Source organism: Orcinus orca, chromosome 2, assembly GCF_937001465.1.
Source record: "Orcinus orca chromosome 2, mOrcOrc1.1, whole genome shotgun sequence".
In the NCBI taxonomy this organism is placed as follows: domain Eukaryota; kingdom Metazoa; phylum Chordata; class Mammalia; order Artiodactyla; family Delphinidae; genus Orcinus; species Orcinus orca.
Genome location: NC_064560.1, coordinates 118,156,347 through 118,183,425, shown reverse-complemented (window position 1 = coordinate 118,183,425; position 27,079 = coordinate 118,156,347). Strand labels below are relative to the sequence as shown.

Below are 27,079 nucleotides of genomic sequence, written 5' to 3'. Positions count from 1 at the left end.
ACAATCACCATAATACATTCCAAGTATCCTCCCCATAAGCTACAAACCTCATACAACAGCACCACATGATGAGATGGATGGGATGGGGGTAGGATGGAATTTCACAGCATATTTCATACAGAAGTGTGTGGCCTAAGAAACCAAAAGAAAAGAGTGAGGCCCTCTATACACTACAGAACATCGTGTACAAAGTGTCAACCTAAAATGAGGGCCATTTAATCATCGAGCAGTTTGGGGACTAAACAATGGAGAACACAGGATAGTCATAGAACTTACCACTCTTTGGAGGTGTAGACCCTAAAGTACATATGAGTCCATGACATTAAGTCTCACAACCAAAAACTGCTCAAAAGGTCTCTAAAGAAGAGGAACTTAACCAATAACAATGAAGAATACTGGCATGTTTAAAAGACTCTTCTTACTAACCCAGGAATAAATGCAACAGTCTCATAAAGAAATGTAAATTTGTTATTTTAACCACAGAACTGTATTAATTATAATTCTTAGTTCATAACACATACACTTATCTTTCCTTAATGGTCCATTCATGATCTGCTTTGTATTTAATCATTTGTGTTTTTATGCATATATTTGTATGTTTTAGATAATGTACTATACTCTCATGAACTTACCACCTGACATGAGAACTAGAACATTAACAACAATTTACATCTATCAAGTGATTTTCCCCATCCCACCTGGGTTAACTGTTCTGCTAAGTCATGTACTTATCATTGACTTGTTTTTTTAATATGTAGTTTATCATATGTATACCTTAAAAGCATATTGTTTAGTTTTAGTTATTTTTAATTTTAACACATTAGAAGTTTAAAGGAGGAAAACCGGTATATCAATAGATTCAGAAAAGCTCTTGGTAAAATTTGTTGTACTTTTACATGTACCTGTCCAGTTTTCCCAGCACCACTTATTGAAGAGGCTGTCCTTTCTCCATTGTACATTACTGCCACCTTTATCAAAGATAAGGTGTCCATATGTGCATGGGTTTATCTCTGGGCTTTCTATCCTGTTCCATTGATCTATCTTTCTGTTTCTGTGCCAGTACCATACCGTCTTGATGACTGTAGCTTTGTAGTATAGTCTGAAGTCAGGGAGCCTGATTCCTCCAGTTCCTTCTTTCGTTCTCAAGATTGCTTTGGCTATTCGGGGTCTTTTGTGTTTCCATACAAATTGTGAAATTTTTTGTTCTAGTTCTGTGAAAAATGCCATTGGTAGTTTGATAGGGATTGCATTGAATCTATAGATTGCTTTGGGTAGTAGAGTCATTTTCACAATGTTGATTCTTCCAATCCAAGAACATGGTATATCTCTCCATCTATTTATATCATCTTTAATTTCTTTCATCAGTGTCTTATAATTTTCTGCATACAGGTCTTTTGTCTCCTTAGGTAGGTTTATTCCTAGATATTTTATTCTTTTTGTTGCAATGGTAAATGGGAGTGTTTTCTTGATTTCACTTTCAGATTTTTCATCATTAGTATATAGGAATGCCAGAGATTTCTGTGCATTAATTTTGTATCCTGCCACTTTACCAAATTCATTGATTAGCTCTAGTAGTTTTCTGGTAGCATCTATGGAGAACAGTATGGAGGTTCCTTAAAAAACTACAAATAGAACTACCATATGACCCAGCAATCCCACTACTGGGCATATACCCTGAGAAAACCAAAATTCAAAAAGAGTCATGTACCAAAATGTTCATTGCAGCTCTATTTACAATAGCCCGGAGATGGAAACAACCTAAGTGCCCGTCATCGGATGAATGGATAAAGAAGATGTGGCACACATATACAATGGAATATTACTCAGCCATAAAAAGAAATGAAATTGAGCTATTTGTAATGAGGTGGATAGACCTAGAGTCTGTCATACAGAGTGAAGTAAGTCAGAAAGAAAAAGACAAATACCGTATGCTAACACATATATATGGAATTTAAGAAAAAAATGTCATGAAGAACCTAGGGGTAAAGCAGGAATAAAGACGCAGACCTCTTAGAGAACGGACTTGAGGTTATGGGGAGGGGGAAGGGTGAGCTGTGACAGGGCGAGAGAGAGTCATGGGCATATACACACTAACAAACGCAGTAAGGTAGATAGCTAGTGGGAAGCAGCCGCATGGCACAGGGATATTGGCTCGGTGCTTTGTGACAGCCTGGAGGGGTGGGATGGGGAGGGTGGGAGGGAGGGAGACGCAACAGGGAAGACATATGGGAACATATGTTTATGTATGACTGATTCACTTTGTTATAAAGCAGAAACTAACACACCATTGTAAAGCAATTATACCCCAATAAAGATGTTAAAAAAAAAAAAAATTTGTTGTAAATTCTTGATAAAAACTCTAAGTAAATTAGGAATAGAGAATGGAATATCCTTAACCTGATTTAATTTTTTAAACCCTATAATACACATCACACTTAGTGGAAAACATGAAAAGCATGGCCTTTAAGATCAAGGACAAGAAAAGAATGCCCATTATTGTAACTTCTAGTCAACATTGTCATGGAGTTCCTAAACAGTACAAGGAAAAAAGGCAAAAAGAATGGAAAAGAGGAGATAAAAATGTCAACTATGACGTATACATAGAAATCCCAAAAGAATCTACAAATAACATTATTTTTTCAAAGAGAGTTTAGCAAGATGGCTGGATATAAGATCAACATACAAAAACTAATCACACTTCTGTACACCAACAATAAACTACTAAAACATAATTTAGAAGACATGATTTATAATTAGCATTAAAAATATCAAGTAACTAGGAATAAACAGATGCCAGATTCAAACACAGGAATGTTTTAAACTTTATTGGGAGACATTAAACAATACCTAAATAGATTGAGAGATATACCAGGTTCCTAATTAGGAAGACCTAATATCATAAAGATGACATTCTCTCCAAATTGACCTAAAAATTCAATACAATGCTAATTAAAATCCTAAGAAGGTTCTTCATGGATCTTTAGAAGCTGATTTTAAAATTCTCATGGAAGAACAAAAAGCCAAAAACAGCCAAGACACTTCTGAAACAGAAGAGCAAGGAGGGGAGTTGTGCCCTATCCAATATTAGGACTTCTTCTTAAGAACCAACTAAAAGAACATGACTCTGGGCAGGGATAAACATATTGACCTATGGAATAGAAGAGAGCTCAGGAAAAAGTCTCACACACATATATGACTTTAATATATGACAGAGATGGTGAATTAGGTGATAAAAATGAAAACTGAACCTCTGCTTCACATCATATGAAAACTAATTCCCGACGGATCAGGACTAAATATCAGAAGCAAAAATTTTTTAATTTTAGTGGAAAATATTTTTTAGTTCTTTCTGACCTTGAAAGGAAAGGTTTTCTTTAAAAGACAGGGAAGTGTTCATTATAAAATATTAATAAATTTGACTCTGTTAAAATCAAGTATGTCTCACCATTAAAAGTCACCTTAGGAAAAGTGAAAAAAACAAATTACAAACTGGGAGAGGATATCTCCCATCTATAAAATCAGCAAAGGATTAGTATCAAGAATATATTAAAAACTCCAATAATAATAAGAAAAGCCCAGTCAATCCAATTTTTAAAACTAGGCAAAAGACATGGACAGGCATTTTTCAAAAGAAGGAATACGTATGACAATAAGTATTTGAATAAATATTTAACCGTAATAGTGATCAGAGAAATGCAAATGAAGACCATTATAAACTCACAAACTGAGCAAAAATTTTAAAGTCTGAACTACCAAGTGTTTACAGAGAATATGGATAAACAAGATTTCTTAAGTATTGCTGGTAGGAATGTAAATTGCTACAACCACTTTGGAAGGCATGACTGTATTATCTTATAAAGCTGAACATTCAGATACCCTATGACTCAGGAATTCCACTCCAAAGTAAAAACCAGAGGAATTCTTATATATGTGTAGCAGATGACATAGACAAGAATGTTCATGACCAGGGCTTTCATAGTAAAAAAAAAAAAAAAAAAAAAAAGGTCTGGAAATAACCCAAATGTCTATTTACAAGAATATGTATTAAAAAATGTAGGTACATTCCCACTGTAGAATGTTACACAGTCCTCAAAAAGAGTGCACTACTGATACATGCAAAAATATAGATATATCTTGGCAACATAATATTGCCTGAAAAATTTAAGTCCCAAGAGATTACCAATACCAAGATACCTTTTATCAAATATAAACTCAAATATAAAATTTAAGGATATATGAAACCAGGAATCCAAATAATAATCAAACTGAAACCCCTACCTCTCTAAAAACTTGTCCTAAAAGTACAAATCTTCAGAATTTCCATGGTGTAATATGCAATCTACTTCACTTATTTTATTTGCTAAATAAAAGTATGCACTTCATCAAGATCAGATGAAATACAAATGGATAAAACTATAAGTGTGCAGTGGTAGAAGTTATACCATCCCTCATTATTTATTAAAATAGTTTGTTTACCCATTTAAGGACGGAGGTCATACGCACAGTCATAAAGACAGTCTTGGAGATTCCAGTGGACCAGAAAAACATTAGCTATATTACTGTGAAAAAGTATGTTTTGGAAAACATCTCAGTCACATAATTTATCTTGCCACACTTGGTACAGTGTCCACCTGGAGCCATTTTTGAGTGAATGGAGAAGGCCATACATTTGTTCAAAGATCAGTGTTGAGCCCTGTAAGGAAATCTCTTTAGCTCCTAAATTAGAAGCCAGAGGAGCTTGGCAGCCTTCACATGTGGGAAATCTATCCAGTGGTGAACAGGATAATTATTCCCAAGAACTGCGTGTTCTGGACATGGAAGTGCAGCTCAGTGCTCCATGAAAACCACATTTGGACTCCCAACTCAGACAACACTGAAACCACGGGGGTTTTCCCCTCCTTAATGTCACTAGTCTATTCTGATGACAAATAATTGCCTTTGACTGCCAGGTATTTAATATACTAGTTATATGAATACAACCCATCAACTTACTGTCCTGAAAACTGGGAAATCTGCTGTTTTTGTCCTGAATTATTAAGGCAGTGCTTAAAAGGTACTGGAGAATCTGCAAATTAAATATAATAGCATTACCATGAGTTTTCACTACTAGAGGTATTTAGGTTCCACTCTTACATGCCTTGTCCATATTTATAAAGAACACATATAAAATAAGGGTCTTTCTCCTTTGAAAAGGAGAACAAAATCATAGTAAGATAGTTTTAAGCAAACGAGTCTTTATCAACCATTCCAAGTGTAAGTGCAGTGTTCTACTCGGTAGTGTCAGCGGCAGAAAGTACCAAGACACTGGAAGAACAAGGTAGGAAAGACCTTGTAAAGCTCTGGAAATGAGAACACAATACAAATGTAGACGAATGCCTTGTTAAAGAAATGAGGATACTGAAATGAATTAGGTTTTCTAAATCACTAATGTCAAAAATTATTAGGTATGTGATTCATGATATGTACTAATCAAAACACAAATATTTTATTTCCTATAAAGTATTCCATGATGCCCGAATTCAAAAGAACACACATACACATTCCAAAACTACTTGCATATATTGACAATGTTAGTGACATGTAAATTAATACAACCTCTCTGGAGAGCACAGACTTGAGCTTAATCATACCTATGTCTGTCCCCCAACTAGACTGTGAGTTGATGGCAGAGACTGTCTTATTCATCGTTGTATCCTGACAGCACCACATATTATTGGTGCTTAGAAAATATTTTTTGATTGAATGAATGAATTTGGCATTACGTATCAAGAGCCTTTAAAATTTTTTCATACCCGTTTAAGCCAGTAACTCTATTCCTAGGAATTTATCCTAGGGAAATCATGAGGACTACAAAGATAAATATATGGGGATGTTTGCTGCAGCATTTTTTCTAATAGCACAACATCTAAATGTTCAACAACAAGGGAACTGGTAAAATGTGGTATATCACACAATGTATTGTGGTACTAGGCAGTTATTTAAAAGTTATTTATTTAAAAGTTATTCACAAAGTATAATTATTGACAAGGGGAATTTTTACAATATAACATTATTTACACAGTATATATTGTATATTTATATATGATATATATATTATATATATGTATACAAACACATTATGCACACACACTTAGATTCTAATTTATTATATAGGTATGGGTAATTTGTATACATTGAAAAAGAACTTGTAGAAAGAAAATACACTGAAATGTTAAAAGTACGTTTTACTAATAAATAAAACTTAGTAATATATTTAAAAGCTTACAAAAATAACTAAAACTGTTCTTTATAAATGAAATATAAATGTATTTATTTAATAATAAACATTCTTTTTGTGTGTGTGTTCTATCTGTAAGCTCTCCAACAACCACACAAAAAAAGCATTTGGTATTTAGTCTTATGTCAGAAACAAGACATTCATAAGGAACAGGAAAATATGTAAATATAGTTTAAACACCACAAGAGCAACTCCACCAAAATGAGCACATGCTTTAAAAATAGTCGTGCAAATAAAATATCTCATTGGAAAGGTAAATATTAGTGAATATTTTGTTTAAAATATAGAAGCATTCATATGTAGAGTAATGATAACAGTGAAACACACATTACAAAAATACTTTAAAAACTTTAAAAATAATAAATACAGTTGTTTCCAAATTTTGCTTTCTAAAAATAAAATTCTGCTACCAACTATTACCAAGGGTGTGGGATTTTCTTTCTTTAATGCTGTTTTATGTTATCACTATGTAAAGTCAATGACAGTAACAGAATTCTGGACTCATCCAATGGAAACGCTGCATCCCTACAGGAAGGCAACATGAAATCACAAAGCCCGAGTCTGCCTCCCTGTAAAATCTGTCCACACCAAGTCCTAAAAACAGCTAATGTTAAACAGTAGAAACCAGATTCACTGATCGACTGATCAAAAGGCTGTTAGCTTTTTCAATTCTTTGGGTATTGTTTTGTTGTTATCTTTTTTTTTTTTTCAATCCAGGAAGTCTTCACTGTGAAGGTCTCAAAACAGAATCCAAAAGCAAGGGAGGATCTTGTTTGGATGTTGGGCTATTCATAAACACAGGTTCATTCTTCAGCCGAGTTTACTAAGCTGTTTAATGTCTCTGAATCAGTTTTTCTCCTTGTTAATTAAAACAAGCTAAATCAATTTTCATGACATTTTAGGAAGTTCTATAGGTTTTTAAGAAAGATGGAGAACAGTTCAGTGTAATTACTGCAGTAGCCCAGAGTCCTAACTAGGCTAAAAGCTAAGCAACCAAAACCCCTGAATATCTTAAATCCAGCTTTAGAAACCAAACAGATCTGGACAAATATTGTAAGTCCATGTACATTTTCCTGAACTGTTGCCCTGGCAAACTGACATGGGGAAAAGAATGTCTGCCCCAAGTAACATCCAAATTTTGGTCATAGTCTCAGCTACTATTCAGCTAAGACAATCATGAAGTCTCATTTAAAAATAAGAGTTTTGCTATATCTGAAATGACAGATGGAAGATACACGGGCCCTCCATATCTGCAGTTTCCACATCCATGGATTCAACCCATGCGGAACCTGTGGATATAGAGGGCTGACTGTACTACATCATTTTAAATAAGGGACTTGAGCATCCACAGATTTTGGTATCCATGGGGGGGTCCTGGAACCAATTCCCCATGGATACCAAGGGAGAACTGTATACAAGCATCAAGGTACAAAGAACCTGGTCCTTAGTAACTGTGGAACCACAGTCAGCCCCGGGCCTTCTATCTAGACATAATGTGGGAAAGAAGTAAACTTCTATCTTGTTTGCACATAATTATTTAGAATTACTCTATTAAACAGCAATCAGTAATTAGTCAAAATATCACTAATACAGCAGCTAACATTTATTTAGCCTTTACTACGTACCAGACACTGTGCTAAGTGCTTGATATACAATCTTTCATTTGTTCATAACAACAACACTTTAAAACAAGTATTACTATCCCCAGAAAACCAGGCCTTATAGAGGAGAGATAACTTGCCTGGAGTCACTCAGCTACCAGGCCTTGAACACAGGCCTATCTAATGCCAACGCCATGGCCAGGCTGTTAACCGCCACCCCCTACACCTTAAATTCCATTTGCCCAGGGCTTCCCTGGTGGCGCAGTGGTTAAGAATCCACCTGCCAATGCAGGGGACACGGGTTCGAGCCCTGGTCCAGGAAGATCCCACATGCTGCGGAGCAACTAAGCCCGTGCGCCACAACTACTGAGCCTGTGCTCTAGAGCCTGTGAGCCACAACTACTGAGCCTGTGTGCCACAACTACTGAAGCCCACGCGCCTAGAGCCTGTGCTCCACAACAAGAAAAGCCACCGCAATGAGAAGCCCGCGCAATGAAGAGTAGCCTCCGCTTGCTGCAACTAGAGAAAGCCCGCGTGCAGCAACAAAGACCCAATGCAGCCAAAAACAAATAAATTAAATAAATAAACTTCTTTAAAAATTCCATTTTCTTGGTGTGGCGAGCAACCATGACCCCTCCTACAAAGCATTCCTAGAATACTGAGTTGTATAATCCTCATATTTGACTAGCACATCTTCAAGACTGTGAAGACGAAGGAGGGGGAGGGGGAGGGGGAGGAGAGGAGGAAGAAGAAGAAGAAGGAAAAAAATATATTTATCAGCATAGAAATGAGAAAATGTTATATAGCCAAGATTCACAGAGGAAAAGAAGTTTCCACTGCCACTCCAATATAATACAACTTAAAGTCATGCCATAGAGCTATACACCAAATAGTTAACAGTTTGGGGTTTTGCTTTTTGAGTTTTGTTTTTGTTTCGGAAGGAGGAGATTCTAGAAGACCTTTATTTGCTACATTGTATATTTCTATGATGTCTGAAGTTTTTATAACCAGTTAGCATTACTTTTATTATCTGAAAAGGCAGTAAAGATTTCTTAAAATATGTCCCAGGAATTTTCCTGTTTGGAATTTTATCATTTAAGAATATGTAATTGTCTAAGTTACAAAAAAAAGGCAAACTGCTAGGAAAACGTAATGATATGGATGAAGTGATCAAAGAAAAAGAAATCAGATTTATAAAAATCTATTTCCAACTATATAATTCCAATATGGATATACAGTAACTTATAACACTAACTACAGCATAACAAGGGAAGAGAGTTAAGTAAAAAAAATTAGGCAAAAGAAAAATAAAGGTGAAAGAAATAAGATGAAAATGACAGTATGCCAAATGCATAGGCTAAAAGTTCTGTAGTCTTGTTAGAAATGGGCTGAAGAATCTTTTTCTGAGCTTCCTAGAAGACAGGACAAAAGGAGCTCAGCATGTCAATCAGATGATAGAAATGAACCTATGAGAAGGAAACACAACTGATTTAGGGACCAGAACCTACTGAGATGCTTTCTCTGGTGAGACCATGGAAAGAAGGTACTTTTTCACATAATGAATTATGTCTCCAAACACAGATGGGATTTTTGAAATTTTGGGACCCAGTTTCAAGTACAAAGGTTTAATAATTTTAAGGCCAAAATTTAAATAACTTAAAGCTGAAAGACATGCATATTATATAAAAGCTGAAATAAAATGGTCTCAATATGGTTGCTGAACTAGTTTCCAACCACCTTCTCCTTTATATAAATGATATATTGTCATTTACTTTCCATAATTTACTTTCTTTGCAGATACTAACATCTTAGATATTAGTGACCCATTTTTTAAATATGCAGCACTAAAATCATTATGGTCTGACATTTTTATATGCTTATAAAACATATTTTGTTCCAACTGTTTTTATTAGAAGAAATGTGGCCTGCTGAAAACCAAAACCTACATATTTTACTTTGAAAAAAAAAAAGGCAGCTGGAAATATAAAACCCCACACGTTTGCTTTTAACACTGCTTGGGAACTAAAACCTATAATGTGAATTTGACATCTATTAATGGTTTGCTCAAAGAAACTGAGACTATGTTTTAACAGAAAGCAGCACTCTGAGCTCACACCACAACCCATGGCATCCTCACTGCTTCCCAGGAAGGGGGCAAGCAGGGAGGCCATGCACTCCGAGCCTCCCTGGATGAGGGCTTGCTTTCACAGGGATCTCTGCATCGCTGTACTGTCTCCAGACTCAAGACTACAGAAACAAATTCTTTGGAATTTAGCCCCCGGGGAGGCAAGCAAATTATGCTAACCACATGCAAACATTTATATTACTCTCTGGTTTGTTTCCATGACCTTCCAAAATAAATTGCAATTTACAATCAGATCTTAGAGGACTACATATGACAAGACATCCATATTGTTTTCTTGCCTCATGAAAGGACCAAATTAGTGAAAACAATTACTTAATATCATTTAAATTTGAATACTCTAATCACAGATGTGTTTATATTAAAATAAATGTTTGTTTCTTAAAATACAATTTATCCCCAAACTCTTCTGCTATAAATTAAATACGCCAAGCACAGACGGAGGAAGTAGATGCCTAGAAGTGGCCAATAGATAAAAGGTTCTGGTACAGTACAGGCAAGGAAAAAGAACAAAACCAAATATATGTACATAGATGGGGGTAGAAGTAAAGTATATAAGCAGCAGAGGCATGGCTGCTCACTGGGTGGGTTCTCAGGGAGCAGGACAACAGAAGTTAATCGGGTGGTTAACAGCCCAAATAGCCAGCTGATTTCCAGTATAAATATCAGCCCAAACACAAGTCTACATGTTCTCTGCTAGTCGATCCCTTATTAGACATCTCCAGCTGGAACTTCAAAACTTGACGTGAACCTCAACCAAGTAGGTTTATCATGGGAACGCAAGACTAGTTCAATAGGCAAAAACCAACCAATGTAATCTACCAGAGTAGCAGTCTACTGGAAAAATGATAAAAATAATAATAACAATCACATCAATTGATATAGAAAAGCATTTGAAAAATTTAACATCCATTCTTGATTTTAAAACTCTCTCAGCAAAGCAGGAATAAAAGGGAACTTCTTCAACCAGATAAAACCTGCAGCTAAAATCATACTTAATGGTAAAAGATTGAATGCTTTCATCCCAAAATTAAAAACAAAGCAGAAATGTCCACTCTCACCACCCCTATTCAAAACTGTACTGGAAGTTCTTGCCAGTGTAAGAAAAAAAGGCAAGAAGAAGAAATAAAAGGTACACAAGATTGGAAATTAAAAAATAAAACTATTCCTATTCACAGACAAGATGACTAACTATGGAGAAAGCCCCATGGTACCAGGAAGGAAACAAAAAAACCCACCTGGAACTAATAAGTGATTTTTAGCAAGTTCACCAGATAAAAGTCAACACACAAAAATTAATCATATTTATATATATACTAGCATGGTATAACTAGATCCCAAAAAACGTACCATTTATAATAGTTCCAAAAAACTAAATACTTAAGTATAAATCTAAAAATGTATGTATAGCATCTATATACTGAAACCACAAAATGCTGCTGAAAGAAATCAAAGAAGACTTAAATAGAAAGGTGTACCATGTTGATGGATTGGAAGATTCAACATAATAAAGATGTCTGTTCTCACCAAACTTATCTATAAATTTGTGCAACCTCAATCAAAATCCTAGCATGATTCTCTATACATATAGACAAGCTGATTCTAAAATTTATATGAAAAGACAAAAAAGAACTAGGATAGCCAAAATAATTTTTATAAAAGAAAAATAAAATTAGGGAAATCACATGACCTGATTTGAAGACTTACCATAAAGCTGCAGTAATTAAGACAGTGCAGTACTGGCAAAGGGATAGACACAATAGAGCAACAGAACAGAATAAAGAGTCCAGTAATAGATCCACACATATATGGCCAGGTTACATTTGAAAAGAGTGTAAAAATAATTCAATGGAAAAAAACCAGTCCTCAGCAAATGGTGTTGGAACAAATGGACATCCATATGCAAAAACAAAGGAACCTTGACCTAAACCTTATATCTTTTATAAAATTTAACTCAAGGTCTATGGTCGGCCCCATAGCGGCCAGCTGCCCCAGACCAAGCTCAAGTGTACGGCGCCGCAGGAACCGGCTCCAAGGCCCCAATAACAGGCCTCCCCCGCAGCTCCAGACACGGGGTGAGGCTCATACCATCCGAACTGTGGAAGGAATTTCGGTGGTAGGAGTCTCTGTGATTGTAGGGTCTCCTCTGGTCTGAGAATGGCTACCCCTCGATATGAGCCAGTGGCTGAGATTGGTGTTGGTGCCTATGGGACGGTGTATAAGGCCCATGATCCCCACAGTGGCTACTCTGTGGCCCTCAAGAGTGTAAGAATCCCCAGTGGAGGAGGTGCTGGAGGGGGCCTTCCCATCAGCACAGTTCATGGGGTGGCTTATTGCGGCGGCTGGAGGCTTTTGAGCATCCCAGTGTTGTCTGACTGATGGACGTCTGTGCCACAGCCTGAACTGACCGGGAGACCAAAGTGACCCTGGTGTTTGAGCATGTGGACCAAGACCTAAGGACATATCGGGACAAGGCACCCCCACCAGGCTTGCCAGTGGAGACCATCAAGGATCTGATGCACCAGTTTCTAAGAGGCCTAGATTTCCTTCATGCCAACTGCATCGTTCATCAAGACCTGAAGCCAGAGAACATTCTGGTGACAAGTGGTGGGACAGTCAAGCTGGCTGACTTTGTCCTGGCCAGAATCTACAGCTACCAGATGGCACTTACACCTGTGGTTGTTACACTCTGGTACCGTGCTCCACAAGTTCTTTTGCAGTCTACGTATGCAACCCTGTGGACATGTGGAGCGTTGGCTGTATCTCCACAGAGATGTTTCATTGAAAGCCTCTCTTCTGTGGAAACTCTAAAGCTGACCAGTTAGGCAAAATCTTTGACCTGACTGGACTGCCCCCAGCGGATGACTGGCCCCGAGATGTGTCTCTACCCCCAGGAGGCTTTTCCCTCAGAGGGCCCTGCACAGTGCAGTTGGTGGTACCTGAGATGGAGGAGTCTGGAGCACAGCTGCTGCTGGAGATGCTGACTTTTAACCCACACAAGTGAATCTTTGCCTTCCGAGCCCCACAGCACTCTCATCTACATAAGGCAGAAGGTAACCCAGAGTGAGCCAAGGAATAGTTGCAACAGAACCAAGAGAAGAGAAGCCAACATTCCCTTCCTTTGAACATTTGAGTGGAGAGCCCCCCACTAAGAAGGCCACCTCTGCCTTCATCTCTGAGGCTATGGAGACTCCCCCAACTTTTTACAGAGAATATTTTGCTGCCTTAATGACATTCCCCTCCCACCCCTCCTTTTGAGGCTTATCCTTCTCCTGCCCCCTCTGCGTCCTTACACCAAGGGGTATGTCCCTTGTTCTTCCCCTTCCCTATACCTTGATATTGGGATCCTTTTTTATACGGGAAAAACAATGAAACAAAACAAAATTAATTCAAAATGGATCATATATCTAGTGTTAAAATGTAAAATTATAAAACTTTTAAAAGAAAGCATAAAAGAAAATCTTCATGACCCGGGGTTAGGCAAAGATTTCTAGACATGACACCAAAAGAAGAAAATGATAAATTAAAACTACCTCAAAATTAAAATTTTCTCCTCTGCAAAAGACATTGTTAAGAGAATGAAAAGACAAGCCAACAAAGTGGAAGAAAATATTTTGCAAAAAAGATAAATCAGTCCTTTATCTGATAATGGACTTGGAAACAGAATATTTAAAGAACTCTCAAACCTCAACAGTAAGAAAATAAACAACCCAACTTTAAAAAAAGGGCAAAAGACAAACATTTCACCAAAGGGGATGTATACATGGCAAACAGGCTCATGAAAATACATTCAACATCATTAGCCACAGGAAAATGCAAATTAAAACAATGATGATATACCACTACACACCTACTAGAATGGCCAAAATTTTAAATTCTAACAATGCCAAGTACTGGAAAGACTATGGAACAATTCAAACAATCATATATGACTGAAGGGAAATGCAAAATGTATAGCCACTGTGGAAAACAGTTTTTGCAGTTTCTTCTAAAGGTAAACATATACTTACCAAACAACTCAGCAATTCACTTTTGAGCATTTATCTCAGAGAAATGAAAATTGATGTTCACACAAAAAACTGGTTCTATTCATTACTGCCAAAAATTGCAAATAGCCCGAATATCTTTCAACAGATAAATGGACAAACTATGGTACATCCATACAATGGAAAACTATTCAATGTATTTCATACAATGGAATATAGCAATGAAAGGGAAAGAACTATAGATACATGCAACTTGAATGAATTTCAAAGGCATTATGCTGAGCGAAAAAAAACAGACACAAGAGTATATGCCACATTATTCCATTTATATGGTGTTCTCCTACAGATGTGGGAAGAGTGTAACTACAAAGGGATAGCATGGAGAGTCTGGGGAAGCAATGGAACTGTTCTGTATTCTTACATGTGTTAAAATTCATGGGACTTTACACCAAAAAAGTCCACTTTTCTGTATGTTAATTTAAACTTAAAAAAAAAGTAAATATCTTTGAGATAATTTAATATTAAGGAATTATTCTTAATTTTGTTAGGTGGATAATGGCACAGTGGTTATATTTCTGAAAAACCCTTACCAATTAGAGACTCATACTGAGTATTTATGGGTGAGATGGCATGATGTCTTGGATTTGCTTTAAAATAACTCCTACAGGCACAGGGTCAGGAAGGGGGTCATAGATACGATAAATGTTGAAGCTGAGGATGGGTAATGGGTACCTGGGTTTTCATTAGACTCCTCTGACTATGTTGTTGTATGTGTTTGAAAATTTTCACAGTCAATGGTATTTTTGTTGTTGTTGTTGTTGTTGTTTTTTGCGGTACGCGGGCCTCTCACTGCTGTGGCCTCTCCCGTTGCGGAGCACGGGCTCCGGACGCGCAGGCTCAGTGGCCATGGCTCACGGGCCCAGCCACTCTGCGGCATGTGGGATCTTCCCAGACCGGGGCACGAACCCGTGTCCCCTGCATCAGCAGGCAGACTCTCAACCACTGCGCCACCAGGGAAGCCCCAGTCAATGGTTTTTTAACATAAAAATTTTTTAAAGTTGAGCATGAGGAATCCAGAGAGCACACTGAGGCACATGCGGAAAATTATTTAAAAGGTTGGAGAACAAAAACTACAGCACTGATTCTTGTCTGCCTCCCCCCCCCATTGGATTCCCCAGTGCCAAGCAGAGTGCCTGGCACATAGGACATAGTCCATAAATTGGTGCTCAATAAATGAAAAATGAATGATGAGCAAACAAGGGGAGAGCTTACTTTTTGTCCTTAGCCCTATAGAAGGACACAGCATCAAGAATCATAATTCTTTGCATTTAATTTTTGATAGTTTGATTAATAGGTGTCTTGGCGTATTTCTCCTTGGATTTAACTTGTATGGGTCTCTCTGTGCTTCCTGGACTTGATTAACTATCTCCTTTCCCAGATTAGGGAAGTTTTCAACTATAATCTTTTCAAATATTTTCTCAGTCCCTTTCTTTTTCTCTTCTTCTTCTGGCACCCCTATAATTCGAATGTTGGTGTGTTTAATGTTGTCCCAGAGGTCTCTGAGACTGTCCTCAATTCTTTTCACTCTTTTTTCTTTATTCTGCTCTGTGAAAGTTATTTCCACTATTTTATCGTCCAGGTCACTTATCCGTTCTTCTGCCTCAGTTATTCTGCTATTGATCCCTTCTAGAGAATTTTTAATTTCATTTATTGTGTTGTTCATCGCTGTTTGTTTGCTTTTTAGTTCTTCGAGATCCTTGGTAAACATTTCTTGTATTTTTTCCATTCTATTTCCAAGATTTTGGATCATGTTTACTATCATTATTCTGAATTCTTTTTCAGGTAGACTGCCTATTTCCTCTTCATTTGTTAGGTCTCGTGGGTTTTTACCTTCCTCCTTCATCTGCTCTGTGTTTTGCTGTCTTCTCATTTTGCTTAACTTACTGTGTTTGGGGTCTCCTTTTCGCAGGCTGCAGGTTCGTAGTTCCTGTTGTTTTTGGTGTCTGCACCCAGTGGGTAAGGTTGGTTCAGTGGGTTGTGTAGGCTTCCTGGTGGAGGGGACTAGTGCCTGTGTTCTGGTGGATGAGGCTGGAGGCTTCCTGGTGGAGGGGACTAGTGCCTGTGTTCTGGTGGATGAGGCTGGATCTTGTCTTTCTGGTGGGCAGGTCCACGTCTGGTGGTGTGTTTTGGGGTGTCTGTGGCCTTATTATGATTTTAGGCAGCTTCTGCTAATGGGTGGGGTTATGTTCCTGTCTTGCTAGTTGTTTGGCATGGGGTGTCCAGCACTGTAGCTCACTCGTAATTGAGTAGAGCTGGGTCTTGGCGTTGAGATGGAGATCTCTGGAAGATTTTCGTTGCTTGATATTACGTGGAGCGGGTAGGTCTCTTCTGGACCAATGTCCTGAACTTGGCTCTCCCACCTCAGAGGCACAGCCCTGACACCTGGCTGGAGCACCAAGAGCCTGTCATCCACACAGCTCAGAATAAAAGGGAGAAAAAAAAGAAAGAAAGAAAGAAAGAGAGAGAGAGAGAGAGAGAGAGAGAGAGAGAGAGAGAGAGAGGGAGGGAGGGAGGGAGGGAGGGAGGAGATAAAATAAAGTTATTAAAATTAAAAATAATTATTAAAAAAATTTTTTAAGTAATTTAAAAAAATAAAGAAAGAAGAGAGCAACCAAACCAAAAACAAATCCACCAATGATAACAAGCACTAAAAACTATACAAAACAAAAACAGACAGACAGAACCCTAGGATAAATGATGAAAGCAAAGCTATACAGACAAAATCACACACAGAAGCATACACATACCACTTACAAAAAGAGAAAAAGGGAAAAAAATATATATATCTTTGCTCCCAAAATCCACCTCCTCAATTTGGGATGATTCGTTGTCTATTCAGGTATTCCACAGATGCAGGTACCTCAAGTTGATTGTGAAGACTTACTCCGCTGCTCCTGAGGCTGCTGGGAGAGGTTTCCCTTCTCTTCTTTGTTTGCACAGCTCCTGGGGTTCAGCTTTGGATTTGGCCCCGCCTCTGCGTGTAGGTCACCGGAGGGCGTCTGTTCTTTGCTCAGACTGGACAGGGTTAAAGGAGCAGCTGATTCGGGGGCTCTGGCTCACTCAGGCCGGGGGGAGGGAGGGGTACAGAGTGCGGGGCGAGCCTGCGGCGGCAGAGGCCAAAGTGACGATGCAGCAGCCTGAGGCGCGCCGTGCATTCTCCCGGGGAAGTTGTCCCTGGATCACAGGACCCTGGCAGTGGTGGGCTGCACAGGCTCCCGGAAGGGAGGTGTGGATAGTGATCTGTGCTCGCACACAGGCTTCTTGGTGGTTGCAGCAGCAGCCTTAGCATCTCATGCCCGTCTCTGGGGTCCGCACTGATAGCCGCAGCTCACGCCCATCTCTGGAACTCCTTTAAGCGGCGCTCTTAATCCCCTCTCCTCACGCACCAGGAAACAAAGAGGCAAGAAAAAGTCTCTTGCCTCTTCCGCAGCTCCAGACTTTTTCCTTGACTCCCTCCCGGCTAGCTGTGGCACACTAGCCCCTTCAGGCCGTGTTCTCACAGCCAACCCCAGACCTCTCCCTGGGATCCAACCTCTGAAGCCAGAGCCTCAGCTCCCAGCCCCACCCCCTCACCCGTCCTGGCGGGGGAGCAGACAAGCCTCTCGGGCTGGTGAGTGCCGGTCAGCACCAATCCTCTGTGCGGGAATCTCTGCGCTTTGCCCTCTGCACCCCAGTTGCTGCGCTCTCCTCCATGGTTCCGAAGCTTCCCCCCTCCGCCACCCACAGTCTCTGCCTGCAAAGGGGCTTCCTGGTGTGTGGAAACCTTTCCTCCTTCACAGCTCCCTCCCACTGATGCAGAAAATTATAAGACACTGATGAAAGAAATTAAAGATGATACAAACAGATGGAGAGATATACCATGTTCTTGGATTGGAAGAATCAACATTGTGAAAATGACTATACTACCCAAAGCAATCTACAGATTCAATGAAATCCCTATCAAACTCCCAATGGCATTTTTCACAGAACTAGAACAAAAAATTTCACAATTTGTATGGAAACACAAAAGACCCCGAATAGCCAAAGCAATCTTGAGAAAGAAAAACCAAGCTGGAGGAATCAGGCTCCCTGACTTCAGACTATACTACAAAGCTACAGTAATCAAGACAGTATGGTACTGGCACAAAAACAGAAATACAGATCAATGGAACAGGATAGAAAACCCAGAGATAAACCCACGCACATATGGTCACCTTATCTTTGATAAAGGAGGCAAGAATATACAATGGAGAAAAGACAGCCTCTTCAATAAGTGGTGCTGGGAAAACTGGACAGCTACATGTAAAAGAATGAAATTAGAACACTCCCTAACACCATACACAAAAATAAACTCAAAATGGATTAAAAATCTAAATGTAAGGCCAGACACTATCAAACTCTTAGAGGAAAACATAGGCAGAACACTCTATGACATAAATCACAGCAAGATTCTTTTTGACCCATCTCCTAGAGAAATGGAAATAAAAACAAAAATTAAAAAATGGGACCTAATAAAACTTAAAAGCTTTTGCATAGCAAAGGAAAACTTAAACACGACGAAAAGACAACCCTCAGAATGGGAGAAAATATTTGCAAATGAAGCAATGGACAAAGGATTAATCTCCAAAACATACAAGCAACTCATACAGCTCAATATCAAAAACACAAACAACCCAATCCAAAAATGGGCAGAAGACCTAAATAGACATTTCTCCAAAGAAGATATACAGATTGCCAACAAACACATGAAAGGATGCTCAACATCACTAATCATTAGAGAAATGCAAATCAAAACTACAATGAGATATCAGCTCACACCAGTCAAAATGGCCATCATCAAAATATCTACAAACAATAAATGCTGGAGAAGGTGTGCTTGCACTGTTGGTGGGAATGTAAATTGATACAGCCACTATGGAGAACAGTATGGAGGTTCCTTAAAAAACTAAAAATAGAACTACCATACAACCCAGCAATCCCACTACTGGGCGTATACTGTGAGAAAACCATAATTCAAAAAGAGTCATGTACCACAATGCTCATTGCAGCACTATTTACAATAGCCAGGACATGGAAGCAACCTAAGTGTCCATCAACAGAGGAATGGATAAAGAAGATGTGGCACATATATACAATGGAATATTACTCAGCCATAAAAAGAAACGAAATTGGGTTATTTGCAGAGACATGGATGGACCTAGAGTCTGTCATACAGAATGAAGTAAGTCAGAAAGAGAAAAACAAATACCATCTGTTAACACATATATACGGAATCTAAAAAAAAAAAAAAAAAAGGTCATGAAGAACCTAGGGGCAGGATGGGAATAAAGACGCAGACCTACTAGAGAATGGACTTGAGGACACAGGGACGGGGAAGGGTAAGCTGGGACAAAGTGAGAGAGTGGCATAGACATGTATATACTACCAAATGTAAAATAGATAGCTAGTGGGAAGCAGCCGTATAGCACAGGGAGATCAGCTCGGTGCTTTGTGACCACATAGAGGGGTGGGATAGGGAGGGTAGGAGAAGGGAGATGCAAGAGGGAAGAGATATGGGGATTTATGTATAACTGATTCACTTTGTTATAAAGCAGAAACTAACACACCATTGTAAAGCAATCATACTCCAATAAAGTTGTTAAAAAAAATCATAATTCTCCACAACTGAAATCTGAAAAGGAAAAACTGGCTTCAGATCTTTTTTTTTTTTGAAGTGTTCAAAACTCAGTTCTATTCCTATTTCCTCCCTTTCTAAAATATCTTGCTCATACTGGTTTGTCTTTTGTGAACCATTCTAGTAAAAGGTCCTATCAATTTCCTACTTGATCAAATACAGTGTTGAAGTGTCCTCTTGTGTATGATGCCTATGCTTTGGCTTCCTCACCAGATGATGAGATGAGAACACCCGATGTGGACTGAGTCCGCATATATCCAGGCACTGTTCTAAGAACTTTCCATTCAACCCTACAAGGTCAGTTCTTATTATTTCCACTCACAGAGGAGGAAACTGAGGCAGAGAGCGGTCAAGTAACTTCTCAAAAGTCACACTACTAGTAAGGGGCAGAGCAGGGACTCAAACACAGACAATTTGGCTCCACACTTGTCTCAATACTGCCTCTTACTAGGACCCTGAGAATACAGACTCCATCATACGTACTTTTGTATTCTGCTCAGCAGTGACCCCCATGCAGTAGACATTTTACAGTCTAAGTGACTGGTGTGTTATCTGGGCTGTCTTTGCAAATCTCAGAGAGCATCCTTCAGGAAGTTTTTAGCTAAAGTCTACATTGGTCTGAAGAGCTCTCCTGTTCTTTCTTTAATGTTTTATTTAATTCCACCATGAGAATTTCCTTGACAAAAAAAAAAAAAAACTTCATGTGTAATAAAGACAAAATGTTAGTACCTAATCAGATGTTAAGATTCTTTGTGCAAATACTGCCCAAAATAGATACCAAAACAATACTAATAAAGTAAAAATCATCCTGAGAAAATTTATTTTATAACCCAGTAAAAGTCCTTTACTGCAAACGTTCCTCCCCAACCCCTAACTCCCTCCCTGCATCATACACACGAACAGAGGAACTTTCAAAGATTACTCGTCACTGAGGAGATAATATACACCTCTGGGAATTTTGACCATTCTTAAGATCTCTATCACTAGCACTTTGTTTTGAAAAACTTCAATATTGGACATGATTCTGGATTACCTGTGGTTTAAGGGTAAAGAAAAGAAATTAGTACAATCAACTGTCTAATAGTACAGGCTATCTTTCTAATGAGGTGTGTGCTTGCTGAACACAGCTAATCTGAAAAAAAAAATTTTAAAGATGAGTTTTCCCATTGATCTTTTTCTTCTATGGAATTATTCTAAAGACAGATTAATCCTAAAAGAAGAAGAAAGACTTTTAATGAAATTTCACTGCACCTGGCCATCATCCAGACTTCGGTTAGGTCCCACAATACACTCCAGACACACTACATGTCTTCTGTATGTTCACGTGTGAGATCATTTCAACGAAATGGTAAAAAATCACGAAGCTATGATTTTCAAGTGTAACTCAAATCTTGCTGGCATAGTTAGTTAACACTAGCAAAAAGGATAACAAAAATCAGCCAGCTAATAAAAGTTATTTTAAATAATGAATTTGGAGCAGGATAATTTTAGTGACCATAAAACAAAGGAAAAAAAATTTTCCTATCAAGACAACAATATGCTAATCGATTCACCACTGACATCGTAAAGGGATTCTCGAGGAAACCCCAACTCGACTAAGCAACCCTCCACTGACTTCCAATTACCACTGGCAAGAAAGAGAATACAGACACGAGGATGTGACCACTAGGTGGCACCTCCACACCGTTTCTTTCATCTCAAAATCTTATTTCCTCCTTTATTATGGCTTTCCCAAAATATTAGCAGTGCAAAATACAAAACCAGGTGCCTCACTTCAATAAAGAACACAGACAAAAACAAATTTAGAAAGCATGTTTTTAATTAAAAATGCTTCCTGTAACTTTATACATATAATGCTTTGGTTTACAGTCATCAGACTATCTCACCAAACTGTAAATATGAATTAGTATTCTGTATTCTTCTCTCTTTGGTAACATATCATTCCAATATCACAATATAGAATTGGGATGAATTTCTTTTCTTTTTTGTCATAAATACCTTTTAAGGCAAACTTCTGCATAAAAATTGCTGTGTGGGAGATTATTGGTTCAATATGGTGGAGTAGAAAGATGTACACTCACTCCCTCTTGTGAGAGGACAAGAATCACAACTAACTGCTGAAAAATCATCGACAGGAAGACACTGGAACTCACCAAAAATGATACCCCACATCCAAAACAAAGGAGAAGCCGCAATGAGATGGTAGGAGGGGCACAATCACAATAAAATCAAATCCCATAACTGGTGGGTGGGTGACTCACAAACTGGAGAACACTTATACCACAGAAATCCACCCACTGGAGTGAAGGTTCTGAGCCTCACATCAGGCTTCCCAATCTGGGGGTCTGGCAACGAGAGGAGGAATTCCTACAGAATCAGACTTTGAAGGCTAGCGGGATTTGACTGCAGGACTTTGACAGGACTGGGGGAAACAGAGACTCCACTCTTGGAGGGCACACACAAAGTAGTGTGCACATCAGGACCCAGGGGAAGGAGCAGTGACCCCATAGGAGACCGAACCAGACCTACCTGCTAGTGTTGGACTGTCTCCTGCAGAGATGGGGGTGGCTGTGTGTCACCGTGAGGACAAGGACACTGGCAGCAGAAGTTCTGGGAAGTACTCCTTGGCATGAGCCCTCCCAGAGTCTGTCATTAGCCCCACCAAGAGCCCAGGTAGGCTCCACTGTTGGGCTGCCTCAGGCCAAACAACCAACAGGGAGGGAACCCAGCCCAACTCACCAGCAGACAAGCAGATTAAAGTTTTACTGAGCTCTGCCCACCACAGCAACACCCAGCTCTACCCACCACCAGTCCCTCCCATCAGGAAACTTGCACAAGCCTCTTAGATAGCCTCATCCACCAAAGGGCAGACAGCAGAACAAGAAGAACTACAATCCTGCAGCCTGTGGAACAAAAACCACATTCACAGAAAGATAGACAAGATGAAAGGGCAGAGGGCTATGTACCAGATGAAGGAACAAGATAAAACCCCAGAAAGACAACTAAATGAAATGGAGATAGGTAATCTGCCAGAAAAAGAATTCAGAATAATGATAGTGAAGATGATCCAGGACCTTGGAAAAAGAATGGAGGCAAAGATCGAGAAGATGCTAGAAATGTTTAACAAAGACCTAGAAGAATTAAAGAACAAAGAACTAGAAGAATCAAAGAACAAACAAACAGATGAACAATACAATAAATGAATTGAAAAATAAACTAGAAGGAATCAATAGTAGAATAACTGAGGCAGAAGAACAGCTAAGTGACCTGGAAGACAGAATGGTGCAATTCTCTGCCGTGGAACAGAATAAAGAAAAAAAAATGAAAAGAAATGAAGATAGCATAAGAGACCTCTGGTACAACATTAAACATAACAACATTCGAATTATAGGAGTCCTAGAAGAAGAAGAGAAAAAGAAAGGGACTGAGACAATATTTGAAGAGATTATAGTTGAAAACTTTCCTATCATGTGAAAGGAAATAGCCACCCAAGTCCTGGAAGCACAGACAGTCCCAGGCAGGATAAATCCAAGGACGAACATGCCAAGACACATAGTAATCAAATTGACAAAAATTAAAGAAAAAGAAAAATTATTGAAAGCAGCAAGGGAAAAACAACAAATAACATACAAGGGAACTCCCATAAGGTTTACAGCTGAGTTCTGAGCAGAAACTCTACAAGCCAGAAGGGAGTGGCATGATATGGAGTGATGAAAGGGAAGAACCTACAACCAAAATTACTAGAGCCGGCAAGGATCTCATTCAGATTTGACAGAGAAATCAAAAGCTTTACAGCCAATCAAAAGCTAAGAGAATTCAGCACCACCAAACCAGCTCTGCAACAAATGCTAAAGGAACTTCTCTAAGTGGAAAAAACAAGAGAAGAAAAGGACCTACAAAAACAAACCCAAAACAATTAAGAAAATGGTCATAGGAACATACATATTGATAATTACCTTAAACGTGAATGGATTAAATGCTCCAAGCAAAAGACACAGGCTTGCTGAATGGATACAAAAACAAGACCCATATATATGCTGTCTACAAGAGACCCAGTTCAGACCTAGGGACACATACAGACTGAATGTGAGGGGATGGAAAAAGATATTCCATGCAAATGGAAATCGAAAGAAAGCTGGAGTAGAAATACTCATATCAGATAAAATAGACTTTAAAATAAAGAATGTTACAAGAGACAAGGAAGGACACTACATAATGATCAAGGGATCAATCCAAGAAGATATAACAATTGTAAATATATATGCACCCAGCATAGGAGCACCTCAATATATAAGGCAACTGCTAAGCGCTATAAAAGAGGAAATCGACAGTAACACAATAATAGTGGGCGACTTTAACACTTCACTTACAACAATGGACAGATCACTCAGAAAGAAAATTAATAAGGAAACTCAAGTTTTAAATGACACAATAGACCAGACAGATTTAATTGGTATTTATAGGACATTCCATCCAAAAACAGCAGATTACACTTTCTTCTCAAGTGCACATGGAACAATCTCCAGGATAGATCACATCATGGGTCACAAATCAAGCCTCAGTAAATTTAAGAAAACTGAAATCATATCTAGCATCTTTTCTGACCACAACGCTATGAGATTAGAAATCAGTTACAGGGAAAAAAACAAAAAAAACACAAACACATGTAGGCTAAATAATATGTTACTAAATAACCAAGAGATCACTGAAGAAAACAAAGAGGAAATCAAAAAATACCTAGAGACAACTGACAACGAAAACATGACGATACAAAACCTATGCGATGGAGCAAAAGCACTTCTAAGAGGGAAATTTATAGCAATACAAGCCTACCTCAAGAAACAAGTAAAATCTCAAATAAACAATCTAAACTTACACCTAAAGGAACTAGAGAAAGAAGAACAAACAAAATCCAAAGTCAGTAGAAGGAAATAAATCATAAAGATCAGAGCAGAAATAAATGACATAGAAACAAAGAAAACAATAGCAAAGATCAAGAAAAGCAAAAGCTGGTTCTTTGAGAAGATAAACAAAACTGATAAACCATTAGCCAGACTCATCAATAAAAAGAGGGAGAGGACTCTAATCAATAAAATGAGAAATGAAAAAGGACAAGTTACAACAGACACTGAAGAAATATAAAGCATCCTAGGAGACTACTACAAGCAGCTCTATGCCAATAAAATGGACAAGCTGGAAGAAATGGACAAATTCTTAGAAAGGTATAACCTTCCAAGACTGAACCACGAAGAAATAGAAAATATGAACAGACCAATCACAAGTAATGAAATTGAAACTGTGACTAAAAATCTTCCAACAAACAAAAGTCCAGGACCAGATGGCTTCACAGGTGAATTCTACCTAACATTTAGAGAACAGCTACCACCCATCCTTCTCAAATTCTTCCAAAAAATTGCAGAGGAAGGAACACTCCCAAACTCATTCTATGAGGCCACCAGCACCCTGATACCAAAACCAGACAAAGATACTACAAAAAAAGAAAATTACAGACCAATATCACTGATGAATATAGATGCAAAAATCCTCAACAAAATACTAGCAAACAGAGTCCAACAACACATTAAAAGGATCATACACCATGATCAAGTGGAATTTAACCCAGGGATGCAAGGATTCTTCAATATATGAAAATCAATCATTGTGATACACCATATTAACAAATTGAAGAAGAAAAACCATAAGATCATCTCAATAGATGCAGAGAAAGCTTTTGAAAAAATTCAGCAACGATTTATGATAAAAACTCTCCAGAAAGTGGGCATAGAGGGAACCTACCTCAACATAATAAAGGCCATATACTACAAACTCACAGCAAACATCATTCTCAACAGTGAAAAACCGAAAGCATTTCCTCTAAGATCAGGAACAAGACAACAATGTCCACTCTCACCACTATTATTCAACATAGTTTTGGAAGTCCTAGACATGGCAATCAGAGAAGAAAAAGAAATAAAAGGAATACAAATTGGAAAAGAAGTAAAACTGTCACTGTTTGCAGATGACATGATACTATACATAGAGAATCCTAAAGATGCCACCAGGAAACTACTAGAGCTAATCAATAATTTTGGTAAAGTTGCAGGATACAAAATTAATGCACAGAAATCTTGCATTCCTATATACTAATGATGAAAAATCTGAAAGAGAAATTAAGGAGACACTCTCATTTACCACTGCAACGAAAAGAATAAAATACTTAGGAATAAACCTACCTAGGGAGACAAAAGATCTGTATGCAGAAAACTATAAGACACTGATGAAAGAAATTAAAGATGATACCAACTGATGGGAAATATACCATGTTCTTGGATTGGAAGAATCAATATTGTGAAAATGACCATATTACCCAAAGCAATCTACAGATTCAATTTAACCCCTATCAAATTGCCAATGGCATTTTTTTACAGAACAAGAACAAAAAAATCTTAAAATTTGTATGGGGACACAGAAGACCCCAAACAGCCAAAACAGTCTCGAGGGAAAAAAGCAGAGCTGGAGGAATCAGACTCCCTGACTTCAGACTACACCACAAAGCTACAGTAATCAAGACAATATGGTACTGGCACAAAAACAGAAATATAGATCAATGGAACAGGATAGAAAGCCCAGAGATAAACTCACACACATATGGTCAACTAATCTATGACAAAGGAGGCAAGGATATACAATGGAGAAAAGACAGTCTCTTCAATAACTGGTGTTGGGAAAACTGGATAGCTATGTGTAGAAGAATGAAATTAGAACACTTCCTAACATCATACACAAAAATAAACTCAAAATGGATTAGAGACCTAAATGTAAGACTGGACACTATAAAACTCTTAGAGGAAAACATAGGAAGAACACTCTTTGACATAAATCACAGCAAGATCTTTTTTGATCCACCTCTTAGAGTAATGGAAATAAAACCAAAAATAAACAAATGGGACCTAATGAAACTTAAAATCTTTTGCACAGCAAAGGAAACTACAAACAAGATGAAAAGACAACCATCAGAATGGGAGAAAATATTTGCAAATGAATCAGCGGACAAAGGATTAATCTCCAAAATATATAAACAGCTCATGCAGCTCAATATTAAAAAAACAAACAACCCAATCAAAAAATGGGCAGTAGACCTAAATAGACATTTCTCCAAAGAAGACGTACAGAAGGCCAAGAAGCACATGAAAAGCTGCTCAATATCACTAATTATTAGAGAAATGAAAATCAAAACTGCAATGAGGTATCACCTCACACCAGTTAGAATGGGCATTATCAGAAAATCTACAAACAACAAATGCTGGAGAGGGTGTGGAGAAAAGGGAACCCTCTTGCACTGATGGTGGGAATGTAAAT

General features: G+C 38.2%; 1 protein-coding gene and 1 pseudogene across 1 annotated transcript in view; one reads left to right on the top strand and one right to left on the bottom strand.

The window, feature by feature from the left end:
• Positions 1-27,079, bottom strand: part of FSIP1 (fibrous sheath interacting protein 1) — a 207,826-nt gene that overhangs the window by 77,502 nt on the left and 103,245 nt on the right. The window lies entirely within an intron of this gene.
• On the top strand, positions 12,024-13,103 carry LOC101283666 (cyclin-dependent kinase 4-like; annotated as a pseudogene).